Genomic DNA, 18,871 nt, shown 5'->3' with positions numbered 1-18,871 from the left:
TCTTTCGCCCATAAAGAACTTCGTAGGGTGCCATCCCAATCGTCGCTTGGTAACTATTATTGTACGAGAACTCTACCAAGGGAAGATAACGACTCCACGAGCCGTGGAATTCCAAAACACACGCTCGGAGCATATCTTCTAACACTTGGATCGTGCGTTCACTTTGGCCGTCAGTTTGGGGATGAAATGTAGTGATGACTTTCAGTCGCGTCCCCAAATGTTGTTGTACACTCTTCCAAAATTTGGACGTAAAATGACCATCACGGTCAGAGACGATTGAGCTATGAACTCCATGTAGACGAACAATCTCTTTTATGTAGAGTTCAGCGAGTTTATCCACAATGTGAGTGGTCTTGATGGGCAGAAAATGAGTTGATTTGGTCAATCTATCGACAATGACCCAGACTGAGTCGTGACCAGCTGTGGTTTTTGGGAAACCTGACACAAAATCCATCGTTATCTGCTCCCACTTCCACTGTGGAACCTCAAGCGGTTCCAGAAGTCCAACTGGTTTTTGATGCTCTGCCTTAACTTGTTGACAAGTTAGGCACTTCTGAACAAACTCAGCTACATCTCTCTTGATTCATGGCCACCAATATACCTTTTTCAAGTCTTGATACATCTTTGTCACACCTGGATGTACCGAATATTGTGTCTCGTGAGCTTCTACCATCAATTGCTTTCTGACTTCCTCGTTGGATGGTACACAAACTCTTCCGTTGCACCTAAGAACCTCGTTCTCATCCAACTTGAAGTCACCCTCTTTACCGTTTTGAGCCTCAAACATCTTCCCAAGAAGATATTCGTCTGCGTACTGACCATCTTTAATCTGTTCCAGCAACATCGGATGTACGCTGAGAGCAGCTAATCTCCCAGTGATCAGCTGAAGTTCTAGCTGCTGAACATCATCCTTCAGTTGAAGAGATGTTTCAACCAAACTTGCTAAGGACGCTACAGACTTGCGGCTAAGCGCATCTGCGACTTTATTTGCCTTACCGGGATGATAATGCAAATCAAAGTCATAGTCATTCAAGAGTTCCATCCAACGTCCTTGGGGCATATTCAACTCCTTCTGAGTGAAGAGATACTTTAACGTTTTGTGGTCTGTATAGATGTCACAATGGACTCCGTGCAGGTAGTGTCGCCATATCTTGAGTGCAAACACTACATCAGCAAGCTCTAGATCATGGGTAGGATACCAGGTCTCGTAATCCTTCAGCTGTCGCGAGGCATAAGCAATGACCTTCCCATGTTGCATCAAAACAGCGCCCAAACCTTGCTTAGACGCATTGCAGTAAATAGCGAATCCATCAACTCCTTGTGGAATGGTTCACACTGGGGCGGTTGTCAGCCTGGTCTTCAGCTCTTGGAAGCTCTTCTCACAGGTCTCGGTCCAAAGGAACTTCTGTCCTTTATGGGTTAGTTGAGTCAGAGGCATGGCCAACTTAGAGAATCCTTCCACAAACTACCTATAGTAGCCAGCAAGACCCAAGAAACTCCTTATTTTAGTGACTGTCTTTGGCTGACTCCACTGCCTCACGGCTTCCACTTTAGCAGGATCTACCATGATACCAGCGCTATTGATAACATGGCCAAGGAATACTACACGCTCCAGCCAAAATTCACACTTCGAGAACTTGGCGTATAGTTGCTTTTCCCTCAGCCTGCTTAGCGCTAGCTCCAGATGCTGCTCATGCTCTTCGTTAGTTTTCGAGTATATTAGAATGTCGTCGATGAAGACGATCACAAACTTATCCAGAAAGTTCTCAAATATACTCGGTTCATCAGGTTCATGAATGCTGCCGGCGCGTTAGTCAACCCAAACAACATAACTAAGAACTCGTAATGACCATATCGGGTACGAAAAGTAGTTTTCGGGATGTCTTCATCTCGAACCTTCAGCTGATGGTATCCCAAACGCAAGTCAATCTTCGAGAACACTGTCGCTCCAGACAATTGATCAAAAAGATCGTTGATCCGCGGCAACGGATACTTGTTCTTGATCGTTACTTGGTTCAATCCACGGTAGTCAATACAGAGCCGTAGAGAACCATCTGCTTTCTTAACGAACAAGACTGGCGCTCCCCGAGGCGAATGGCTTGGTCGTATGAACCCTTTGTCAAGCAACTCTTGTAGTTACGTCTTGAGTTCTTTTAATTCTGCTGGAGCCATACGATACGGAGCTTTCGATATCGGAGCTTTGCCTGGAATGAGTTCTATGTTGAACTCAACTTCTCGATCAGGAGGTGGCCATGGAAGATCTTCTGGAAAAATATCAAGGAAATCTCTAGCAACTGGAATCTCCTGCAGTTGCGGCTTGACCGTCTTCGTGACGTTTACCACACTCGCAAGGTAACCAGCGCATCCCTGATGCATCAACTTCATGGCCTTCAGCGCCGATACGATCGGAAAACTCGATTTCCGAGAGGAACCTTGGAACTGTAGCAGTCCAAGTCCTGGGTTCTGGAACAAAACCGACTTCTTTTGGCAATTTGTGATTGCATGGTGGGTACTTAACGAATCCATTCCGAGGCTTACATCATAGTCCACCATTTCCAATTCTATCAAGTCTGCTTTCATTATCCGATCATGAACTCGGATGGGCACATCTCTATACCAATATAATGACTAGTACTTTTCCCTAGAAGGCGTAGCCGTGACGAACGGGTATGAGAATTCCTTCTGATGCTCAGCTAACTGACCAGACTTCCTAGATGCGATGAATGAATGCGTGGCTCCTGAATCTATCAATGTATATGCAGAGAAGGAATACACGAAAATCTGACCTGTGCCCAGCGGTGGACGACCCTGCTCGCACTTCATCTTCACGGATGGAGAAGACTCTGGCATTAGCTCTCGACTGCTCTTTGGGTGCAGGGGTCTTTACTTCTGGATTCTCACATACTCGAGACATGTGACTCTCTTTCTCGCATTTGAAACATACTAGCGCACGAGCATAACACTCTCCCTCGTGCGATCTGCCACACCTTCGGCACACGGATGACTGATTGCTTCCAGAGGTCCTAGCCTTCTTACTAGGCGGCCCTGACAGTCTGCTATCTTCACGGCCTCTGTTCCGGTTCACCGACTGTGATCGGTTTCCAGAACTTCCCTGAGGTCGATAACTCGAGCCTTGCTGGGACCTCATTCCGTCTCCTCGCTGAGGCCGACTCTCCGATCTTGACTGGGATCTGAATCTTTTCCTTGATTCACTCTGCTTTGGGCCAGCAGCTTCAGAAGGTGTTGCAGCAATTGGTTTCGGTGCAGGAGTTCGATCACGCTCGCGCCAACCAGCAATCTGCAAAGTTCTTTGCACGGCGTTGGCGTAAGAGCAAGGTCCATCATCGCCGCTATCCACTTGGCTCACGATATCCACGTTGAGCCCATGCATGTACTTCATCTTCCTAGCCTGATCAGTAGCGACTAGGGAAGGACCGAACCTTGCTAACGTGTCGAACTTTGTCGTATATTCTGATACTGACATTGAACCTTGTTGTAGGCTCATAAACTCGCGTACCTTGTTCGACAGGTTAGCTTCACTCAGGTACTTCCCATGGAACAGATTGAGGAAACGGACCCACGTCATTGAGTGGACATCCTCAGACGACGCTACCACTTCCCACCAGCCCCTAGCCTCATCCTCTAGTTGATTCACAACACAAGCCAATCTCTCGCTATCAGACAGCTGCATGTAGTTGAAGATCTGCTGCATCTTCTTGACCCAGTTCTCAGCAACAGCTGGATCAACATGGCCATCAAACGTCGGAGGCTTCTGCTTACAAAACCTCTCGTATACCGGCTCGCTCACAGGAGGAACAACGTCAGGAATATGGAAGTAGAGCTCCTCAGGAGGATCCATAGGCACTGGCGGTGGATTCTCTAGTCGTTCTCCTGGAACTGGAGGCGCTGGGTGTTGTTGAGGCGGCGCATTCAGCCTCGTTAAGAGTTCCGCGATCGTGCGGTTCTGTTCCTCTAGCTGCTGCGCGAACCTCTGATTCATCTCATCTCTCTGGGTCGCGTCGGCAGCTTGTCTCTCCAGCGCGTCTGATCTCCGTGAGATCCGCCACTGTAACATTCTCGGCATTAGACGGGTTTCGTCTACGACCCATGCCTGCTCAATTCTATACATGGAAGAGGGCATGGCTAAAATCCAATTCACAACATCGAGAATGTGAGAAAAGAAAACATATCAACACACGATCCTAACTCAAAACGACCTTTCACAAACATTTCTCATATCTACATCAAGTAAAAAAGGTATATATAACCTGCATTCATGCATCAACTGCTCACATGTCACATGGAAACTAACGCTATCTACATAAATATACAAACTCCCAACAAGAGACTAGCATTTCCCGAGGCTTAGTCAGAAGAGTTTCAAAAAGGGTAATCCTGACGCTGCTTACTAACTATCTGCGTCCTATCAACAAGGCAACATTAAGCTCAGCATGATCCCACAATCCGTACCGAAACGTGTATCTCAAGTCTACAGAAAAGGCTAAACATGGGCTCTGATACCACAAAACGTGTCACGACCTGCGACCTCTCGTCGGCGGCTCACGGGCCGAGACGGTGGGTTACGTCTCAGATCTCAACATCAACATATATAACAATATATCTCATATCAACATAATCAGAATAATACCCGTAATACTCATAACGCTTATATTAAACATATTACGATGATATATAAGTGTTATAAATTGTTATACGAGAAGCTGGGTAAATTTTTCGCGTTTAGAGTTTAGGAATTAGAGCCTTATAGCGACTCTTATTTATACACAAGATCCCGAATTTTAAGTATATATACGAGGGATAGTTTGGTGATCATAGTTTACGGAAGGGGTTTAACAAAATATTGATATTATTATAGAAGGGTTTGAACCCAGGTGAGTTCCCATTAGCCCAAAGGTCAAGAGATACACGTCCGGTCTTCATCTTCAACTTCCTTGTTCACATTGGCGCCTTGCCCTTTCTACATTACCAAGGGTCATAAAACTATGAGTCGATTGACTTAGTAAGTGGGAGTCTAACCTAGAAAACTAAAGCGACTAATGCCATGTGATAACATGTGATGTACAAACAAACACATAAGAATGCATGGATGCAAATCTAACAAGTTCTAGAGCATGACTCGTGTGTACACACTCTAACTAGTACTTGTCGTCTTTAAGGTTACACACATCCCCCGCTATAACCTCTAGAATGACAAGAGACCAGCCTTAGAATTCGAGCACTGAGAGTTTTAACATCTGTCTGGGATCCACTAATGGTACCACTTCATTCGACGTCGGCGCCACCCCCAGGCCCTCATAGCCCATCAAGGTGCATTCTTCATGCCTTCATAGCCTGGCAACAGAGTCGGGTACGACTCTTGGTCGACTCCCCAAGATATGAGTACTCAGCGCCATCCCCTAGGCCCTCATAGCCCGTCAGGGTTCATTTCCTTTTGGTACCATCGACACATCAATTCATTAGGGTTCGGGCTACAACAAATAACAACGTGGCTGGTTCAAGTTAGCATTTGAACCTACAGGTAAAACCCGAACTAAGTTTTCCATAAAGAGTGGCCGAAGCCTTAATCTTTGGTGTTTGTGTCTTTTAAGGCTTTTCCTACTCTTGTTTACTGACAAATAAATGCACAAACAAACAAGGTTATTCCCCTGGTAAGTAGTTGACTTATCTCTCCTCACTTACCTGAAATACTGCGATAGAAGCTCGTCGACTTCCGGCGATGTCTTGCTTTTCACGTTCCCTGAGATACTTGACGCTTGTCGAAACGTTGAAAGAACTAGCATCCGAGGGTGGAAGTCCGATAGTTTTTGGATTCGAGATTACTTGAAAAAGATAGGGTCCGGTGTCGGGATTAGATTTGAGTCGGTTCGGAAATTCGATAACGAGTTACTTCCTTAAATCCAAACTCATATTAATTCCGAAATTCCAAATCCGACCTCTCGACTCAAAAACCCGAACCCAAACAAGTCACACAACCAAACACTAATCCAACTAATTTGTCACAAAATCTCAATTCTCAATGAACAAAATCATATTAAGCCAGTACCAAAATCACACGGCCAAAGCAAATTACCTAGCCAAACAAGTCTCACAGCCAAACAAAAGAATGCTCATGGCCTAAGGCACACATACGGTCAAAAAATTCATACACCCGTTCATAATTTCCAGCTTCAATACCCTGTTTTCAAAAATTCATAACTCACTCAATTCTAAATGGATTTACGCGTTCTTGGTCATTTTAGAAACCTCATAACGCCTATTATCCAGTAAAAATATCAACAAATCCAAATTATATCGGTACCGAACTGCTCAAATCAATTTATAGAGGTTGTTCACAGCGAGCTCAAAATTCTCAAATCATTCAAAAATCAACTCAAATACACAAATCCGAGCTAGGAACATAATTAATCAAGTCCAACAACCAAATAAAACCCATCAATTCCACTGATTTTAGCTCGAATAAAAAAGCCCCAAATCAAAAGAATCCATGAACCCTAGAATCAATCATACCAAGGAGATGAAATTTCTCATCGAATCAGCGAAATACCATTCACCCACTGCTTCCTCGTCTCTTCCCGGTGATCTCCCCTTGCTCCAACGTACCGGTGGTCCACGGCGGCCTCGCTCTTCCTCTCGGTGGCGCGCGCGCGGTGGAGAGCTAGGCTGGAGGATGATGGCACTCGACGAGAAGAAAGGAAGAAGAGGTTGAGGTTGGGTGCTAGTGAAGAGGATCGGTGATGATGGCCGAGCAAGCTTTTGTTGCTTGAATTTTTTTTTTCTTCTTTGTTATCCTTTGCTGGTGATTCGCATGAAGAAGGAGAAGAAGAGAAGATATAGCACGTGAAGAAGTAAGAAAGAGAAGAGAGAGAGAGAGAGAGAGAGAGAGAGAGAGAGAGAGAGAGAGAGAGAGAGAGAGAGTGGCCGAAAGAGATAAGGGACAAAAAGGATAAGATTTCCACGTGGTAGCTCAATCCTTATCCTAATTTTTACAAACCAATCTCTTTTCCTTGTTTTATTTCAAATGGGTCCCTTAAAAAATCATTACAACCAAATCCTCTTCATATAATTATTTAATTAAACCCATAACCGAAGGGATTATAATTATATGATTCGAACCGAGAATTTTCTTGTTCGTTCTAAATTAATTAAAATATATTTAAGGTTTCTTGGAATTAATTCTCGTTCTTGAGAATTTATTTCTTAAATTAATTTCCGGAATATTTCCTCGGAAATAATTTATTAGTCGAGATAAACTCGATAATTCCTTTATTTATTCCGAGATTTCTCCTTACCTTAATATATTTTAAATTAACTCGAGAAACTTATACGTCCATCATCCACTCAATAACATAATTGTAACAAACGGGAGCTCGTTTATTTTATTCAAATTCACAAGTCAAGCGTTACAAAAGTTTGTATATTACATACGGAATCCAGCCTTCCTGAAAGAAGGAAAACGTTCTCTCACCTAAGGGTTAATTCCAGAACCGATAGATTGCGCGCACTCTTGAAGTAAGTAACTTTCGAGAGAATCTTTAGCTGGGGAAGTAACAATGCTTAGGACTCATATGTATGAGAAAGGTATAACGGAATAATTGACCTCTTCTCGAAACGGGTTGAACCTGGAGGATCTTGATCACGTACTGACTATATCAGTGGACACTCATCACGATGAGTGAATATAATTCCAGTATTAAAGGAGAGTTCAGTGTTAACTTACACGGTGGAGTATTGACTAAGATTAAATGAATCGATCGAAAAAGAGAAAGGACTATTTCGTCTTTTTTGATCGGATTCGTTAAGCTTCAACTACTGGGTCCATAGTCCCCGATTCGGCTTCGATAAATATGAATAGGAACTTTCTAATAATAATGTTTTTAATTATAATCTAACATGTTGTAATATGATAAGCAACAAACATTTGGAAATTTGTTTATTTGTCGAATTAACTCTTTATAGTGGAATTAATTATTTGTTGTTGGATCAAGTAAATAATTAATTGAATTTTGAATTGGGCTTTATGGACATTTGCAAAATTGGAAATTCCTTGGCCCATGGAGAAGCAATTAATTTGTCCATACCCATAGTGGGTATATTGGGAAAACACCCAAAAATGAAATCCTTTGCTCATGGGCACATGAAATTCGAAATACCCATAGTGGGTATATTGGGAAAACGGCCAACTTTTCTCTTTCATGATTTAAATAAAGAGAGAATAATATTTAAAAGGAAATAAGATATATGCCTTTATTCTCGCTATGTTTAAATTCCTGATATCTAGGAGATAATATTAGATTTGATATTATCTCACTATTTAAAAGGGAATAAGATATTGCCTTTTTAAACAGATTTCTTATTTAAAGGAAGATGTTATGGAATAATATATCCTATATTATGATCTAAGGGTTAAGAGAGAAAGTAAGATTTTAAATAAAGATTTTAAATAAAGATCTAACTGTTGATCTTTAATTGGAGACTAGGGTTTCCTAAAACCTTTCCATTCCACTACTATAAATAGGGGTTCAAGGGAAGAGAAAAATGTACCTTGTTGCTCTAGAATTTTCTTCCATTCCTTCTCTGTGGTGGACAAAAATTTCTCTCTCTCCCTAACCCTCGGAACTCCGTGATTCCAATCCCATAAACGCGATGCCACCTGAATTCATTGTTCGAGGTCATAGTGAGATAAAGATTGTGCCTACTCACACTACTACAAATACTGTTTTCAGGTGCGGCAGACATTCGGGTGCGACTTTTCGCACCAAAAAGTCGCACCAAATAATCATTCAGGTGCGACTTATCGCACCCATAAGTCAAACAACTCGTCGAAAATTTTCGCTGATTTTTTTGACTTTGGGTGCGACTTTTTGCACCCAAAAGTCTCTCAGAACTATTGGGTGCGACTATGTCGCACCCACAAGTCTCTCAGAACTATTGGGTGAAGTGCTCGGTTTTCATTTCACCCGAACCAAACTTTAAACTTCTCTCTCTCCGATTTCTCTCCTAAAAAGTCTGCGACCACCACCATACTCCGAGCTCCGTCGCCGCCGCCACTCCGAGCTTCGTCGGCTACCTCTCACTCTGTACTCCGTCGCCACGCTGTCATTCTTCTTTTCTCATTCTTCTTCCTTTCTTCTCCCACCACGCTGTCAGCCGTGAGTCACGAGGACGCCGGACCAGGAGCGACCACTGGGGAAGGAGTGAGGGAGCGCCGGAGAATCTAATTCCACAAAAACAAGGTGAGGATTCTTGACCTCGAGTTGATTTTGGATTTTTGAGCTCCGAAATTCAAATTTGGGGGTTTCGGATTTAAAAGATGATTTTTGTGAAATTGATTGGTTTTGGTTGCTCATTGAACTCGATTAGTGATGGTTATAGCTTGAATTTGTGGATTGAGTTCGGATTTCTTTGGTTTGGTAGTGATTTGGCCGAAATTCGATGAACTAGGGTTTGAAGATTCGAATTTTGGGGCTTTTGATTTCTGCGTGACCAGCCCTTCCGTGACCAGCACCGAGCCTCCGTTGCAGCCCGTCCGACCAGCCCCTCCGCTGCTGCCTCTTCGACCAGCTCCTCCGACCTGTCCCGAGCCTCCGACCAGCCCCTCTGCTTCATTAGGTATTTTTCATAATTTGATTAGTATTTTGATTAGTAGTTTAGTTTATAATTAGTTAGTTAGTTTGTAATTGATTTGTAATGAATCAGTTAATTAGTTTTTAATTAATTTATTAAATGAAATTTGTTCTAATTAATTTTATGTTTTTTAGTTTAATACATACATGTTTAGGTTGTTTAGTTTTGATTAGTTTAGGTTAATTTAAAATTGTCAAATTGAAATTGTAATTAGTTTAATAATATGTTTAACTTGTTTAGTTTTAATTTGTTAAGGTTAATTGAAATTGTCAAATTGAAATTGTAATTAGTTTAATAATATATTTAGGTTGTTTAGTTTTGATTAGTTTATGTTAATTAATTGAAATTGTCAAATTGAAATTGTATTTAGTTTAATAATATGTTTAAGTTGTTTAGTTTTGATCAGTTTAGGTTAATTGAAATTGTCAAATTGAAATTGTAATTAATTTAATAATATGTTTAGGTTGTTTAGTTTTGATTAGTTTAGGTTAATTGAAATTGTTAAATTGAAATTGTAATTAGTTTAATAATATGTGTTAAATTGTTAATCATGAAATTAAAATTAGTTAAGTTATTGTATAAATGAGTTGAGAATATTGTATTTTTGTTGTAAACGAGCCACGGAGGTTCTGTTTAGGGTTTAGTTGATTATTAGGATAGTTTTGGGTGATTTGTATATGCTTTTAAATGAGTTTGCAGGTTTTTGGTTTGTTAGTATTATAGGGGAAACTCTGCCGAAATTTAGATTGAGTTTCTAGCCTATTATTCTCAAAATCCTAATTTTTTCAATTCGACTTCAAATAACATAAAATTCATAATCTAATCTTCATTCATTGATCTTCGTCCCATTGCAATAAGTAATCGACTTCATTCGTCTTCGTCACTTAGCAACAACTCTTAATAATTGTTCTTTTTCCCTTTCGTTTAGCGAAATCAATGTCCAATCCAAGTAGAGATTGGATCACCGAGAACAATCGGTTGTCCTTGCAGTATAAAATCGGAGTTAATGAATTTATCCGCGCTGCAAGAAGATTTCCGAACGATAATTACGAATATCGATGTCCTTGCAAGCCTTGCAACAACATGAGATGGCACGACATTGGGGTTCACGCAGATGGAGGAGATGCAGCGACAAATGTTCGCGTTCACGCAACAGTTTTCACCCTTGCCTCAGATGTCGTCCAGCACGATGCCACACATGCCTCAGATGTCGCCCGGCACGATGCCACAGATGCATCAGACGACGCCGTCGCCTCAGATGCACCCTATGCATCAGACAACGCCGCCATCAGTTTCAATGTCAGATGCTCAGACGACGCCGCCAGCTTCAGTAGATTTCCAGCGAGAGCGTACGAGCGACAGTGAGCGTACGAGCGGCAGTGGACGAGGAGGTAGCAGCAGTTCTGGAGCAAGATTTGGCGGAAGAGGGAGTAAAATGTTCAAGGAGTGGTTTACAAACCGAGGAAAAGGAAAGGGAAAAGAATGAACATTTTTTTTAATTATTTATCGTACATTGTAATAATTATTGTAATCGAACAACTAATGGTTAGTTTTTATTATTATTATGAATATTAGTTAACGAATTTTCTAATTAATAAACTATTTAGTACATATTATTTGATTACAATTATAGAATTCATAAGCATAATAAATAAATAAAAATTTTAAAAAAACTGATGTTGGCCAACGGGTGCGACTGGTCGCACCCAAAAATTTGGCGGGTAGGCCAACGTGTGCGACTGATCGCACCCATAAATTGGCGGGTAGGCCAATGGGTGCGACTGGTCGCACCCAAAAATTGGCGGGTAGGCCAACGGGTGCGACTGGTCGCACCCATAAATTGGCGGGTAGGCCAACGGGTGCGACTGGTCGCACCCAAAGGTTTGGCGGGTAGGCCTATGGGTGCGAATAGTCGCACCCAATGGCCTTCCCGCGGACATTTTCGCACATCTTTTCTGACTTATGGGTGCGAATATAGGTGCGAAAAACAACACCTAAAAGTCGGACCTAAAAGTCATGACCTTCGGGTGCGACTTTTCGCACCCATGACCTTTAGGTGCGAACTTTCGGGTGCGAAAAAGTCGCACCTAAAGTCGCACCTAAAGGTATCATTGGGTGCGAATATGGACTTTCAGGTGCGAAAAAAGTCGCACCCAATGCTGTTTTTTGTACTAGTGTCATATTTCCTATTCATCTCGGATATTACGTTTCAGAAGACTGCGGTGTCATCAACAACGGCTTGAAGATGATCCCGAAGTTTCAGAAACAACACGAAGGAGTAGTCTTATAAAGACTGAAGTGGGATTTGTCACAGCTTGAAGATTCAGTTTGTGAGCCCAACGAGTAAGTGTCACTAGAACTTAATCTAATTTTTTATCGGTTGCTTGCTCGCTCTCGTACTTTTAATGTACACACAAGTAAATCTAGATTCTTGTTTAATAACCACATTAATTAGCTTACGATTAGCGTAATTATTTTTTCCGCACAGTTATTAAGGTGAACTGATCACCAACACTTCTCGCCTTGCCCCCTCCTCACTGGCGGATAAAACTGTAGTAGAACTAAATCGAAGATCATGATCACCTTCTAACCCTTTCTCGTCCTTTGCGAACCGGCACCCTTCGTAACACCTCGTACTGCAGATGGAGGTGTCTCCGACGGATCACCTAGGCTTGAAGACATACTACAATATTTAGATTCCAATATTGAGAACAAGACCGGACATTACTTTTGAAGTTTGATGTCGAAAAATTGCAATGATTGAAAAAAGAGATTTTAAACTACGCAACTATGAATTTTGTTCTATTGAAATTTTGGTAGAGTTTCCCCTAAAATATCGACAAACCAAAAACCTGCAATTTCATTATAAAACCATATACACCAGCTAGAACTATCCTACTAAACAACTAAGATTATTCACCTTAACATAATAACATCGCGGGAAAATAATTAATTACGCTATCTTAAGGTAATACGTTTAATGGTTATTAAAACAAGATATAGTTTTCTTTAATTACTTTAACCATGAGAGTATATGTGTTAGCAACCAATATAAAGAGACGAGTTATTAAAAAACTTAGGAGTTTCTCCTTAAGCTTTCTAAATCGGGATCTCCTCGACCTCCTCGTCTTCTTCTCGTCTCATCTCAGCCTCACAGTGTCGTCTTCTATGATCAGCCCTCCGGGATGTCTCTGAAACTCTCGAGATCTCCTTTGTTTTGCCTTGATGACACCTTAGTCTTCCGAAACATAATCTTCGGACGAATAAGAATACAGTGTGGGCACACTCTGAATCTCACCACGACTCTGATTTATGATTTCAGATCGTACCGTGTTTATGAGAATGTAATCACGAAATTTCGACGAAGAGGGAGAGAGAGAGAGAGAATTTCGTCCACACTAGGTATGATGGGCGAAATGTTTGCCTCTGCAAAAATGTATATCTTGCTTCCTCTTAGCCCCTATTGAAAGTGGTAGAAATGATATATTCTAGGAATATCATAGAGATATTTAATTATCATTTATTCTTTCCTATTTTGTAGTTAAGCATGAGACATTGGATCTTGACTACAAATCGTACTTTTTCTCTCATCCATTATATCATAATATAGGATATTTATTTCTCTTATTTTTCTCCTATATTTAAGGAATCTAGATATTTGACAATACTTAGGACAATATCTTATTTCCTTATTTTATGAAGAGAATAACTCTACCATTATTATTCTCCTAAATATTAGGAAATTAATTATGAGAGAGAATAAAAGACAATATCTTATTTCCTTATTTAATGGAGAGAGAATAGCTCTACCATTATTATTATATCTCTTATTTAATTAGTTATCACAAATCTAGCAACTAATTAAGGAGACAATATTGGGACTTCAAATCATCTAGGAAAAGCATCATATAAATACCCTAATGTAGGCGCCCAACATAGTGCTATTGGACCTAGGAATTTCGAATTTTACAGTGTCCAGAAGGCCCAACTTAAAATTCAATTAGTTATTTCCTTGATCCAACAATAAATAATTAATTCGACAAATAGACAAATTTCTGAGTGAATGCTGCTAAACAATTTACAACTGTGAGATTGTAATAATAATATTTGTTGTCGCACGAAAATGAACAACTATTTAAAACCTCGGGCGGTTCGATCCAAGGCCGGACCAAGTGATCGCACCCGGGCCAAGAGTGTGATCTCGATAGTCTCGAGCTAGGGTTCTCTCCGATCAGCCCGCCTCTCGGGAGAGGTAGGGGGTGAGGAGGATGAGTGACCGTGCCTTGGTTGTCGGCTGCCTACGTACCCGTGCGTGGGATCAGGTCAGAACGTAGTTCAAGCGTGTGTGACGCAGTATGAGGCGTGGAGCCTTGGCGAAGAGGCGTGCTCGACGAAGGAAACGGGGCGCGAGGAGTCCTCGGCAGCGTCTCAGAACTTCGGAGATCGCGTACGCGTCTAGCGTGTTAGACGCGCAAGGGTAGCTCTAGTTGAGAACCCTAGGGGCGTGCCTGAGCACCGGAGAACGTTCGGTCAAAGGGAGCGACGTCCGGGAAGTTCCCGTGAGTGCTTCGGGACCTTTGAGAACGAGGGAGAGAGAAGAGAACCTGCTTCAGGCCAAATATGGCATCCAGAGAAGCAGAGATATCGAGCGTGTCGATAAGAGATGAAGAGAATTATTAGATATTCTTGGATATCCTGGGATGGCTTTCCCCTCAATGAGAGAGGGTATTTATAGGTGTTTGGGAGCCTTAGAAGGTCCCTTTTTCGTCCATGTGGGACTAGGAATGCGTGTGGCATCAAGTGGAAGCGCACGGCGCGCGCGGCGCACAAAGGGCGGCGCACAACGCGCGGCGCGCGGGTCACCGGGCGCGGCGCGGGACGCGCGGCGCAGGACGCGCGGCGCAGGGTTCCTTGACTGGCGCGGCGCGCTGCCTGGCCGGCGCGGCGCGCTGCTTGCTGCCCGGCTGGCCGGCGCAGCGCGTTGCGTGCGCAGTGAGCGGCTCGTCTTGCCGGGCTCTTGCGGGCCTTCGAATGCCATTCTTCTCACGTGAAATATGAAGCTTTCTACTTGATGAGAGTGACTCGATCCGAGGGGCAAGGCTCGGCCCGGCGAGAGCGACTAGCGACTTGATTCGAGGAGTGACTCGAGGATGACTCGAGGCTCGACTCGAAAATAACTCGAGGCTCGACTCGAGGAATGATTAAAGGCTCGACTCGAGGAACCATTCAAGGCTCGACTCGAGGAGCGAAGCTCGACTCGAGGAGATTGACTCAAGGCTCGACTCGAGGAGCGAAGCTCGACTCGAGGAGTCAGGAGTTTGGGCTAGGGCTTGAAGATTTGCCGCTCTTCAGGACCTCCGGCCTGACCATCGGCCCTTTGAGCGACGTGCCTTCTTGGCGTCTCGGGTTTTCCGAAAACGACCGACAACATTAGCCCCCCAAGTTCGTCGTTCGGGAGGCGTCCCAGCGATGAACTTTTTGTTCTTCTAGTTGGGTGTTTGAGGAAAATGTTTCCCGTGCCTTGTGGCCCCGAGGAAAGTTTTTTCCTTCCCTTTTTTCTTTCGTTTCTTTCTTTTTTTTTTTTTTTTTTTTTTTTTTTTTTTTTAGGTGGTGGCCGCGCGGCGCGCGCCCTGGACGGCGCGGCGCGCGGTCTGCGCTGCACGACCCGCGCGGCGCGCGGGCTTGGCGCGCGGCGCGCCCCGTGCGCGGGGCTGGTTCGCTTCGCGCGGGAGAACTCCGACTTTTTGGAGTTTCTACTCCGATTTTGCACCTTGTGGGAGTAGGATTTCGACTCCTACCCCCTTAGAAGTCTATAAATAGACCTCCCCCCTTCCCTTTATTCATCACTTTATTTTTTCTCTTTTCTTACGCTTGTTTTCTTTTTTTACGCTTGCATTATGGGTGTCCCTCCCCTTTTCTCAGCTGAGAGTCCCGAGATTGATTTCTCTCTCTTGTTTCAGGGTTCTGAACACGCAGAGGATGATCTCTTCGCGGGATTAAGGGAAGTCCCTCTGCACGTGGAAGAAAATCCAAGCGGAGTAGAGCAGTGGTTGGAGGAAGGCGAGCTGGGTGCGACCGTGCCCGCTGCTCAGCCTCTCGAAGGGTGCGCGCCAACTGGGCGTGGTACAGGCGGGGAGTTTGATCGTCCCGCGTCCGGGGAGCCGGCCCCTCGCCTCGTGATCAACTTAGTTGGCGGGGGGGTCCGTGACAAAGTTCGCCTCGACGTGCCGCAGTCCGACTTGGGCTTTCAAGGCGCGCCGGGAGATGTTACGGACGCGGATGCGGTGACTCCGCTAGAGTCGGTTCTCGACGAGATAGACTGCGTGGACGACTTTGGTCCCGAGTCTGAAGATCCCGGAGGTGAGTCAGAGACATGTCCGGGGGCCGAAGGCCTCGCGTCGGAGTGTCCCGAGGTACCGTCGGCAGCTGCCGCGGTCGTGTCGGAGGGTGGGGACCCTTCCGTGGAGCCAGGGGATTCTCAGCCCGAGACCCCTGACGCGGAGGCGTTGGTATCGGCGAGGTCGCTTGCTAGGACGGAGTGGTATCCCGAGGAGGGCCTTGCTGCTCCCGAGGACTTCGATTGTTCGGGGGTTGATGCTTCGAGCACGCTTACCTACCGGACATTCGTCGGTCTCCGGGAGGCTTTTGCCATTCCGTCATCCGTGGCGCTTCTCCGTCCTTTAAAGGACGACCGTCCTTTCCGGCCTCGTCGTGGTTTTGCCGCAGTTTCAGTTGCGAGTCTTAACTGCGGGTTGCGGCTGCCGTTTCAACCCATCGTTCAGCAGCTTCTCGCCCGTCTGGGGGTGCACGCATGTCAGATGAGCCCGGCATTCTACCGCATAGTGGCGATGTGCCATATGGAGTGGCATTGCCAGACCGAGCGGGTGATGACCGTGAGTGATTTTCGCAATCTCATCGCGGTCTTCCCTGCGCCCGGGCAACCCAGTTTCTTTGTGGCCCGCGATCGACGGAATACTAAGCTGATCATTGATTCAGAGAAGTACAATCGACGACCGTGGGTGTGGGTCTCGGCGGAGGCTTTTGGTGACGCCCCGCTCCGGTTCGGCCCCTTGTCCGAGTTTCCTGCTAACGAGGGGGCCGATGATCTCGACTTTGTGAAGGAGATCCGGGGAATGTCGGAGGCTCGGAAAGCCGTTGAACGATTTCGTTCTCCTGAGCTGATGGCTTCCACTGGGTGGTTCCCGCCGTTTCCTCAGCGGACCGAGGGTACCCCAAGTGCCGCATCATCTCTCTCGAGCGGCGATCCTCAAGGTATGTTGACGTTTCGTATTTTTGCTTTTGTTTTTAGCTCAAGGTTTTGACTTTGTCGCTTTTGCAGTCTCTTCGGCTAGGGCGAGGGATCGGGCTCGTCTAGCGAAGGCTTCCCGGGACCCGAAGTCGTTGGCGGCGGTTCGCCGTCGGATTGCTGCGCGGGATGGTCGGGAGAAACTCGATACCGATCATCGGGCGGAGAGCGGTCCTCGCGCTTCCTTGAAGCGACCTTCCTCCTCGGCTTTGCCAGACACGCCTTCGGACTCTAAGCGCGTGAACTCGATGGTCGACGTGGAGGCCGCGGAGGTTAGGGGGGAATGCTCCCTGGGCCTTGCTCAATCTTCGATGAAGATGTGGAAGAGCGTTGTGGCCAGCAGTGATGTAGAGTTCTTTCGTCACGGCGTTTCCGATGCACAGAGAGTGAGTTTCCCTTGCCTCATTTGCGATGAATCTGTCTTTCGCTAAACTGTCTCTTTGCCTTCTCAGGTGCTTGCTCGAGCGACCCGGGGCGAGAAGATCCTTCACGACCTCATCAGGCGGATGAGTCGCGCTCAGGAGGAGCTTGCTCAAGCGAAGTCTCAGTTGGCTCACGCCGAGCGAGGTTCTCACTCAAAGGCGGAGTTTGCGAGTCTCCGCGAGCAGCTTCAGGAGGCTCGCGTGGAACTGGGAGTTACTCGCGGCAAGTGCGACCGCGCTCAGGCGGCGGTGGCGAAGATGGCTGAGGAGCTAACGACGGAACGTCAAGCCCTTGAAGTGGCGACTCGATCGACGGAGGTCTTCCGGAGCGAAGCGCGGGACCTTCGACGTCAGTTGGAATCGCGCACGGAAGAAGTTGGCATTCTTCAGGGCCAGCTTACATCGAGTGAGGCTGCCCGTGTTCGTGCGGAGCGTAAGCGTGACTCCTTGGCGGAGGAGGTGGCTCGGGTCACCGAGGAGAAAGCCGCGGCGGAGCAGCTTGCGTCCGACCTTCAGGACGACTTTGATGTCGGAGTCGAGGAGGCAAGGCACGCAGCGGCGGTGGAGTGTCGGGACGCCACAGCTGTCGAGAATGTTTCTCGGGGGGTCACCTTCGACTTCTTCGACTCGCTTTTCCCACCACTTGACGGGGCCGACCCTGTGGGCGACGATCCCGCCGAGTGACCGTTTTCTTTCTTTATTTTTCCTGCGCAAATGTTTTAGCGCGTGCTTTTTAGGTTTTTCCGTTCAGCGCACTTGTCTTAGCGCTTGCTTACTAGGATATTTCCCTTTAGCGCACTTGTCTTAGCGCATGCTTTCTAGGTTTTGAGGCAGTTGCCCCTTTCTTTTATGAGGAGTTATTCATTTATTTTTATGAATGTTTTCGCACATTTATCTCCTATGGTATGCATGGATGGTCACTTGTTTGTGTCCATCCTTTTATCTCAGCAGGATACTTTTTCAAACACGCCAGTCACTTGGATGGTTTGCGTTCTTAAGTATTTTCAACTGCGAGTCAGCCATGCTACGTAGGTGTGTTACGTGCGCCGGATTGTGCCACGTGGGCGTCTCAAATTGCGCCATGTAGGCATCTTGGGTTGCGCCATGTAAGCGACTTACGTGCGCCATGTAGGCGTCTTACGGGTTGCGCCATGTAGGCGTCTTACGGGCTGCGCCTTTACGCGACTTACATGCGCCATGTAGGCGTCTTAGGTTGCGCCATGTAGGCGTCTTACGGGCTGCGCCTTTACGCGACTTACGTGCGCCATGTAGGCGTTTTAGGTTGCGCCATGTAGGCGTCTTACGGGCTGCGCCTTTACGCGACTTACGTGCGCCATGTAGGCGTCTTAGGTTGCGCCATGTAGGCGTCTTACGGGCTGCGCCTTTACGCGACTTACGTGCGCCATGTAGGCGTCTTAGGTTGCGCCATGTAGGCGTCTTACGGGCTGCGCCTTTACGCGACTTACGTGCGCCATGTAGGCGTCTTAGGTTGCGCCAT

The sequence above is a fragment of the Urtica dioica genome, chromosome 3 (genome assembly GCF_054948205.1).
Source record: "Urtica dioica subsp. dioica isolate 48M chromosome 3, U.dioica_male_clone48M_v1_H2, whole genome shotgun sequence".
NCBI classification, from domain to species: Eukaryota; Viridiplantae; Streptophyta; class Magnoliopsida; order Rosales; family Urticaceae; genus Urtica; species Urtica dioica.
The sequence above is the reverse complement of the archived record's forward strand: the minus strand, read 5'-3'. Positions refer to the sequence as shown.